Source organism: Xiphophorus hellerii, chromosome 1 (genome assembly GCF_003331165.1).
Source record: "Xiphophorus hellerii strain 12219 chromosome 1, Xiphophorus_hellerii-4.1, whole genome shotgun sequence".
NCBI classification, from domain to species: domain Eukaryota; kingdom Metazoa; phylum Chordata; class Actinopteri; order Cyprinodontiformes; family Poeciliidae; genus Xiphophorus; species Xiphophorus hellerii.
The window spans coordinates 30,551,483-30,560,051 of record NC_045672.1 but is presented as its reverse complement, the minus strand read 5'-3'; the positions used below and the strand labels follow the sequence as shown (position 1 = coordinate 30,560,051).

At 36.7% G+C, this 8,569-nt stretch overlaps 1 protein-coding gene across 1 annotated transcript in view; it reads left to right on the top strand.

Annotated features, from left to right (window-relative positions):
• Positions 1 to 475: 475 nt before the first annotated feature.
• Positions 476 to 8,569, top strand: part of oprl1 (opiate receptor-like 1) — an 81,936-nt gene continuing 73,842 nt past the window's right edge. Inside the window, exons 1-2 of the mRNA XM_032560058.1 lie at positions 476 to 625; positions 710 to 853. The gene's annotated coding sequence lies outside the window, so the exon portion shown is untranslated. The remainder of the gene's footprint in view (positions 626 to 709; positions 854 to 8,569) is intronic.

Below are 8,569 nucleotides of genomic sequence, written 5' to 3'. Positions count from 1 at the left end.
AGTCAATGACTTTGTGTATAGTTATTTCTTGTGTCCTACCCTGTCAAACCTTTTGTCCCACAGCCACAGGTTCTTCATGAAGTCTGAAATTTATTCATCTACAGACCCCTTTTACCAAAAATTATATATATATATATATATATATATATATATATATATATATATATATATATATATATATAGTACAGTTTGTGTCCAAACTTTTGGTCTGTACTATATATATATATATATATATATATATATATATATATATATATATATATATATATATATATATATATATATGTGGGTGTGTGTGTGTGCGTGTGTGTGTGGGGGGGGTGGGTGTGTGTGGGTGTGTGTGTGTGTGTGTGTAAACAACAGTTGGAACACAAAACAGAGCACACAGGTTATGCTACAGCAGGGATGGGGGAAACGGAGAGGAGGGAGTGGTTGAGCAAACCTCCATCGATCAGAGAGAAGGAGAGAGAGGCAGGACAAGCAGCTCCACTCTGCGTGTTCAGCCCTCCGGACTCCTTCTTCCTCCTCCTCCTCCTCCTCCTCCTCCTCCTCCTCCTCCTCCCGTGGCTTTCTGCCTGCTGATGCTTACTGGAGGTGAAGCTGCGTTTCTCTTGCTTTCATCCCGGTAAATTCATCCCGGATCGACCTCAGTTTTTCCTCCTTTTTTAAATTTTTATTTGCATTTTTGACCTGCCATCTCTGATGACAGCTCAGGTGATCAGTTGGTTACCAGACAAACCCTGAGTGAGACGGAGCGATTCAGACCCAGAAGAGTCCACGGGAACACGGAGAGGGAAGCTGCAACTTCTCGGGATCGTGTCCGCCGCTCGGAACTCAGATTCTATCGGCACCGGTAAGGGCGGATTGTGCGCAGCCTGCCGCAACAAAGCAATTTGTTTCCCAGCTCTCTCTCTCTCTCTCTCTCTCTCTTTCTCATATTATGGTGTGTGTGTCCCGGACCACCGCAGCGCGCGCTGCAGGAGAACACGCGCCCCTGCCCGGGTGTATTCCTGTCGTTGTGTTTACGTCGCGTGCTGCTTCAGGTGAAAGGTTGTCACGAGAGAGATCCACAGCGCGTGACACACCAGTAAAGTGTTGCATCCGCGTGCTCGTGGAGCAAATGGTGTTTGTTTCCAGAGAGCTCGGTGTGTGTAAGAGCTCGTCTAATTGTCCTGCTGTTGTGTTTTAGAGCCCCGTTGAAAGGCAGACGAAGCTGGAAGTTTGGAAAGTAAATTTACTTTGAACACCTGTCGGGACTGACGTGCACCTTCTGTTTTCTGATTGGACAGAAGGCTATTGTTACTGTGGCGTGTACACAATTGGTGTTTTAATTATGAGCAGATTGATGTTTATGTTTCCCAAAACGTCATAAAATCCCACAAATCACCGCTGTTGTGAAAGAAGTCACAAATCTAATTGATTTATTTGAACTAAATCTTAAACTTAAATAATTCAGGGTCAGAGGTGGAGACAAGGTCTGCAGGGAGTTTGTTCCAGATTTAATCTAAATAAATGTGATCCAGACCTAATGAATTCACTTTATTTATATGACACCTTTTCAAAACAGAATTACAACTTCACAGGAATACAATTTAAAAAATCTAATTATACAGACAGATTCTCTGCAATCCCTCACACCAAGCAAGCATGTGGTGACAGTAGAAAGGATCATCTCTATTTTAGCAGGAAGAATAATCCAACAACTTAATGTTTCTGCAGGGGAACAACTACTTTCTATCCTTTTTTTGTTTCTTCACCTAGAGAAATGCTGTCAAAAGATAAGATCTGTACAGCACAATCAAATCTATAGATTTAAAACAAGACAAGGAGAAACAACAAGAAGTCAGTGGTTCTCAAACTGTCACAGCTTTTACTCTTTTACAATTTATTCATCACTGAGACATTCCTAATTAAATCAAAGCTTAAGGTATTAATTTGCAATCATTTGTAAATGAATCATGCTGATTGAACCTTTATGACATATCAGGGGGCAATTTGCTTACTATTAAATACTTTGCAGTGAACTTTAATTTAAAACTTAAATGTGAATCATTGATTTTTTTAACTGCTATGAATTATTCTGTGTATGAGCAGTCACGTTCTATAAAATTTAAGAGTTTACAATACTTTATTGATGTAGCTTTAAATAAATCACAAAACCAACTGATAATTGATCTCATACTTAATGACTATTTAAAAAAATCACATGACTTGTCTAAGCCAATCAAAACAGAGACAGACCTACGAAGCTGTTCGTCATTTGGCAACATAACATCAGTTTAGTTTTCAATTTTCACAAACTATGTAAATAAACTGTCATAAAAAAGGTGAAGTATGAGTCATTTATTAAACTGAATATTAAAATTTAAAAAATGTATTGCAGCCCCCTTTCCTTTAATTTTGACCTCTATGAAAGCAAATTGACTCTTTTGAAGAATTATCGACACAAATAAGTATTTTAATGGTGATTTCTTAGAGCAGACAATATAGAGATTATAGAAAGTTATTTTGAATCCTCTTTTATTAAACTTGGTGCAAAATGCTCCCTGCTGGGTTATGAATTCAGATCCCATAGTAGACAGCGCTATTTTGCATAAAAAAAACTGGTTATTACGAAATTAATTACAAAACTCGCAAGGGTAAGAAATAGCAATGGGGCGAAATCATCAGCACTTTACATAAAAAACAACAACAAAGGAAAAAGCTTAAGTTTGCTAGTTAAAATTCAGATTAACATCAAAACTTTTACCTTCAGCTTTTTAATAGATTTCTAATTTCAAGTGACCAAAACTGTGAGAGCTTTTCATACAAGAAATGAGATGAGAAATAAAATAGGAAATCTTTGTGAAAACTGAAACATTTTTATAGGATTAATTAGCTAAAGAATAACAATTCTAACTTCAGAACAACCTTTCTATTTTCTGCCAAATGTAATTTAATTATTATAAAAAAATGAAATTCATAATTGACCTCCATCCCTCACATATTAACGAGCAGCATGTATCGTTGTTTTCTTTTCCTTGTGTATAATTAAGTTAAATATGTCAGAAATACAATATTGCATATCTCTGCTCTAAAAGAAAATAATGAATATCTTTAAAAAATATATTTTTGCAGGAATTAAATTCCCTGGATTCTTTGCATACCTTAAATTTATCTGAACGTGTGCCTGCCTCATGCTGCTCGTCAACCTGCAGTAAGGGTCCTTCAAAGAGACGAAGCTTGCTGGGTAATTGCTACTATTTCACTGCATGATTACATTTTGCATCTTTAAGCATTTTGAGTCTCTGTGAGGTGGGAAAATATTTTGAATGTGGAGAAAACTCAAGTGCTGGTCTCCTCATCTTCCTTTTTCTGTTTTTAAGAATTCCTGATGACATGAGCAGCTTTAGTTTTAATTTCACCTTTTCTAAACTTTTTTCCTTCAATTATATTCAGGGTGGCAGCAGCAACAGTTGAATTGCAGTTTTCAGAAGTCATCTATCATTACTGTTTTTATTTTAAGCATAATGCTCATGTAACCCAGGTTATTTGGGGCAACCAGATACTTTTAATAACTGACGTTTTGTCTTTGACGGTTTGTCTCCTGCCAACCACTCTAGTACTAAGGTTGAAATCCTGTGAGATTTTGTGGGATTTGAGTTTTTAAAAGTGGGGCAGTGCCTGTTGTTTAACAGGGAAGTTAAGGGCTGGCTGCTGCAGGTGCTCTTTAAATTGTTTTAAATTATTTGTTTTTCATTTTTGACTATGGTATTCTCACTGATATGCCTACAGTTTCTAGATGCCTCTAATCTTCAGTAGAAAGAATTTTCTTGGACTTAGAAACTCTAAGAAACGAACTGGTGAGTGTTTGTCCTGTTGTTAGGATTATGCTAATGCTAACATTAGCATGCTATGCTAAAGCTGATGCTATGTTTTGGTGTTGAATTGTGACCATTGAGCAAATTTGTTCAGTACTGTTTGATGAAAGAGTTGTATATTGTCTGATGGTTGAACATTTAACATTCAGTTCTATTGTTAATGAAGATGAATAATCTGTTTGAATTAATGCCATGATGCTGGGTTATGATAACCAGTTAAGGGAATCATGTATATGTTTGTATATTTCCACTTACTTGTAAGAAGGAAGTGTTTATGGCATTAATAATGATTTGATATTGACTAATATTAAGGAAATGGACTTACTGTTGGTCCTGTGTGTTCAGGCCCGGTCCATTTGATGGTCAGCCACCAGTAGCCCTGTGGCAGAAGGAACCTGCCACAGGGTTAAACTGCTGGATCTCCAGCCGGTCCAACACTGTTTCTGAACTGATTCTGTTCAACATCTAAACCTGCTAAAGACTCATTCAGTCTTTTGGTTTTTGGTCCAAAATCGGTTTTGGACCAAAAACCACATGGACACTTTTGAAAGAATTCAGTAATCAACTTCTTTGGAAATATTTGTGGTTAATGGAAAATTTAACCAGTCATTTGTTGATGGAAGTTTAACCTGTATATATTGTAAATATTTTTCTAACTACAGTATAAATCACCTTTTGCACTTTTTTTTTTTTTTATGTTGTGTTGAAGATGACACTTATCCTCCCTGAGTCGTATCTTTAAGTCTTCTGATAAATTGCCTCTTACTTTAATTACTTATCACCTTATTTTAAATTGATTGCTGCAGCATAAATGCTGCACTTACCACCACATTTAATGCTAAAATGCACAACAGGGTTTTATAAATCTGAGCAATTTGATGTTGAATTTTGCTATTTCATCCATTTCCAATGCAGTTGATACGCAAATGGCTGCCACCATTCTAAGAAAGGATTTCACTCTAAAAGACCTTTTCTAAAGGGGCTTGAATTACACCAATCAGTTCTTGTTCCAGTTCTGTTTGGGAATTCAATTGATTTCATTAACAGAGACTGCAGGTTTGAGTTCTCCTGGCTCCTGGTTGACATTTTATGATTTATGGATTTGATTGTGTGGCTTGTGTTTGTATTGAACTTGATGGTATGCAACTGGATTTGAGTCTGAAGCTGATTGCATTAGCTCCACTTGTAACTGGATTGTTCTGGAATGAATTTAACCGGACTAATTGGATTGGATGTAACTGGATTTGAATTTGACCTGTATGATTTTTTTGGTTGTTTGTTTTTGTAAAGTGTCTTGGAGGACTCTTGATGGTAATTGGTTTTATTCTAAATAAACTCAGCTGAAGTGAATGGTTTCCCTGGTCTGATAAGCCTATGAAGTTGCAGAACCAGCCTGCTTTGTTGTTGCTAGCTAAGGGTTGATGCAACAAACCGCTGCCTCTCTGAAAGCTCCAGGATCAGCCTTAGACACAACAAAAAGAAACACTGCATAACATATTTACTGCTTTAGAGACGTGAAGCAGGAACAATATTCTTGTTTCTACTTGACCTTAGGCATTAAAACATCTGTAAACACATGGACAGGTTGAAAATAAGCAGAGACTGTGACTTCCTCTGGTTTACCTGAACTGTTTGGGCTTATTAACAACTGTTTGTATTAGATGTTTCCTCTGAGGAGGCAGTGAGCTGATCCAATGTTTGGTGCCATGTACCTGCAGATTCCTTTTCCTGATAACATTGGTGTATATTTAGTTAGCAATATTTATTCCTTGCCTGTCTGTGTTTAATTTTCATCCCAGTTTTCTTCTGTTATTTCTCTAAAATGCAACTGTTTGGGCTTCTTGACATCTCCTTTACAAATGTCGCAAAAGTTTTATTGCTGGTCTTAGTACTGTGCTGCGGTATGTGTAGTTGCTTCTTTTTTTTCTCTCCAAATAATACAATCAAGCACACGTCCTTTAAAACTTAAATTGTTCATTGTTTACTGAATATCTGATGAATTTCAAAGGCTCCCAGGCACAGCAGCAAAAACCATTTCTTTATGTTCTATATCTAGAAAGAATAGTGTCCCCTAGTGGCTCAATTGGAGTGTTGCACAAAACAATGAAATCATAGGAGTCATTTCTGGCTCTTGCGAGCTGGTTGTACATACATGCATGTAAACTGACATTTTTAGTACATGGAAATCAGGAACTCTTCTCGAGAATAATAAAAAAACAAATGAAGTCATGCATTGTTTTATTTAAAATGACAACAGAAAATGTTGGTGTCTACACACTCAAAATGTTATTTTACACTTTATTTACTATTACTAATTACACTTTCTGAGCCATTTGAAACAAGGTTTGTTGCAATAGGTTGTCAATTTGTTTCTTCATTTTATTTGTTTCACTTTGGCTGTTATGCTGCTAATTGCACTTCATCTGAAGTTTAATTATTTTAGAGAAAATCACTTCAAGTACTGGGTGCACTTTAATTTTTTTCAGATATCTGAACTAAAATTCAAAGGTAATGAAAATATGTACTGACACCAATAAGTCCTGAAAGAATGGAAAACGCAACATCACTCGCTGGGAGTAATTCCTGGCTTGTCAGCCATGATTACATTCTTCACTGTTGGTGATAGAAATTTTACATGACACAGTGAAAAATGGTTTATTAAAATACAACAAATGTTGAGAGCAAGCAACTCTTAGTACTAAGAGTTGAGAGCATTAATGAGTTGGCACATTAAATGTGTTGTCAAGTGCAAGATGTCACGTTGTTGCTTCATCAAAACCAAAGCATGAACAAATGGTCTTTAATTTGATGTTTTCAGTTTTAGTCGAAATTATTCATACGCTCATCAACTGGAATATCATTTGATTTCATGGATTCCAATCATGATGCTGCAGCTGCACTGGCTGCCTTGCAGGAAGAAGGTTCTGGGTTTGAATCCCAGCCTGGGGTGTTTCTGCATGGAGTTAGCATGTTCTCCCTGTGCATGCCTGGTTCTGCAGGTGTTCTCCTCTCACATTCCCAAATCTGTTAGGTTAATTAGTCTATCCAAATTGGTTGTCAGTCCATGTGTCCATGTGATCGACTGATGTATGACCCCGCCTCTCCTATTGACTGGTGGAGGTATTCACTGTGATGGATGGATTTTAATCACTTATTTGAACTGTTTTATCTCTTCTGGGTAAAAAGATGATGCAACAGATTATTTTAGCAACAGAGTTTGGTGTGCAAGTTTGCTTTTATTGTGATTTTGTTTATAATCCACACAAGGGATCTTACAGGCTCAAATATATACACACACCCCACTGATATTTGACTTAAACATACTTTAACAAACTGCACAGAAATCAACACTTGGAATAATCCTAGTTAATATTCTGCCTTCCTTCAGAATTGGTAGAGCTCATTTAAAGTGACTTCTTGTCACAGACCAAGCTTTGAAATAAAGTTCATACATTTTCAAAAGTTTTCCAAAGCCATCTTTGATGCGCTTTTGATAATTATGCTGTTTTAACGCGCAACAGTGTCTCTGTTTCAATTGTTGATTTTAGTTCAGTTAAACTGTTTATTCTGAAGCTACATATAGATTGGCCAGGTTAAAGCTGCAGTATGTAACTTTTATAAAAAATATTTTTTACAGTATTTGTTGAAACGGTCACTATGTCGTGACAGTGTGGTAGAAGAAGAAATGCAGCTTCTCTTCTTTCTCCCAGTGCTGACGACCACAGTTGATCAGTGGATGTAAATTTTTGACCTTCTTTGTTGTTGTGAAAACATGACATGAACAATGCTGAACACAACAGAGTAGGGTTAAAACAATTAATCGGATTAATCACGATGAATCATTTACTGAAGTAATCGTCAATTAATTTAGTAATTGATTAATCGTTAACTGGATTAAACAAACTCTAGAAAAAGGCTTTTCACATGTTAGAAGTTTTTTGGTATCCTTTGTACTCTAGTGAAGTGCTATGTCATTGAACTTTAGGCAATAACATTTTATTTTCCTATTTAAAAAAAGAACTAAGTGATTTACTTGTCTTTTAATGCATTTCTAATAATGTATAAAAAAGACTTAAATGGTAAATTAATTTTTTTAATTCAATCGATTAATTGTCTGAATAATCTATTAATAGGATGACTATCTAACAGTTAGTTGCAGCCCTTCAAAACCTTCCACTGCATTGATTTGAAGTGATTTAAAGTGAAGTCCAGATATCCGTCACCATGTGCTGAGACCCTGCACTCATGCTCACCCAAACATGAGAGTCATTAATGTTGCTTTGTCCTCTCACACGTACCTAAAGTGTTATACAGCAGCCCACCCAGCGCGGCGTTGCAGCCTTACATGGAAACACACTAAAGGCTCTAACTTTAACTCCTTATTCATCAAAGCTCAGGCAGCCAAAACACACAAATGCACACACACTGCTGCTGCAGCAGAGCCTGCAAAAACAAAACCTGCCGTGTGTTTTTAAAAACTCTGGACAACAAGAGACCAGGCAGGAGTGGAAAACGATGTGGACAGATTTGGAGGGAAAAGTGAAGAAAGAGTGTAGGAATGGATTCATACTGGAGTGTATTTAATGCCTGAACCCGGAGCAGAGCAGTAACCCAGGGAAATTCAGCTGCACAGTGAAATTACTTTGCTGTTTTTTGATGTGATGAATATTCATGACTAGCAGGAAGATGGAGGCTGGTGGTTCATGGAG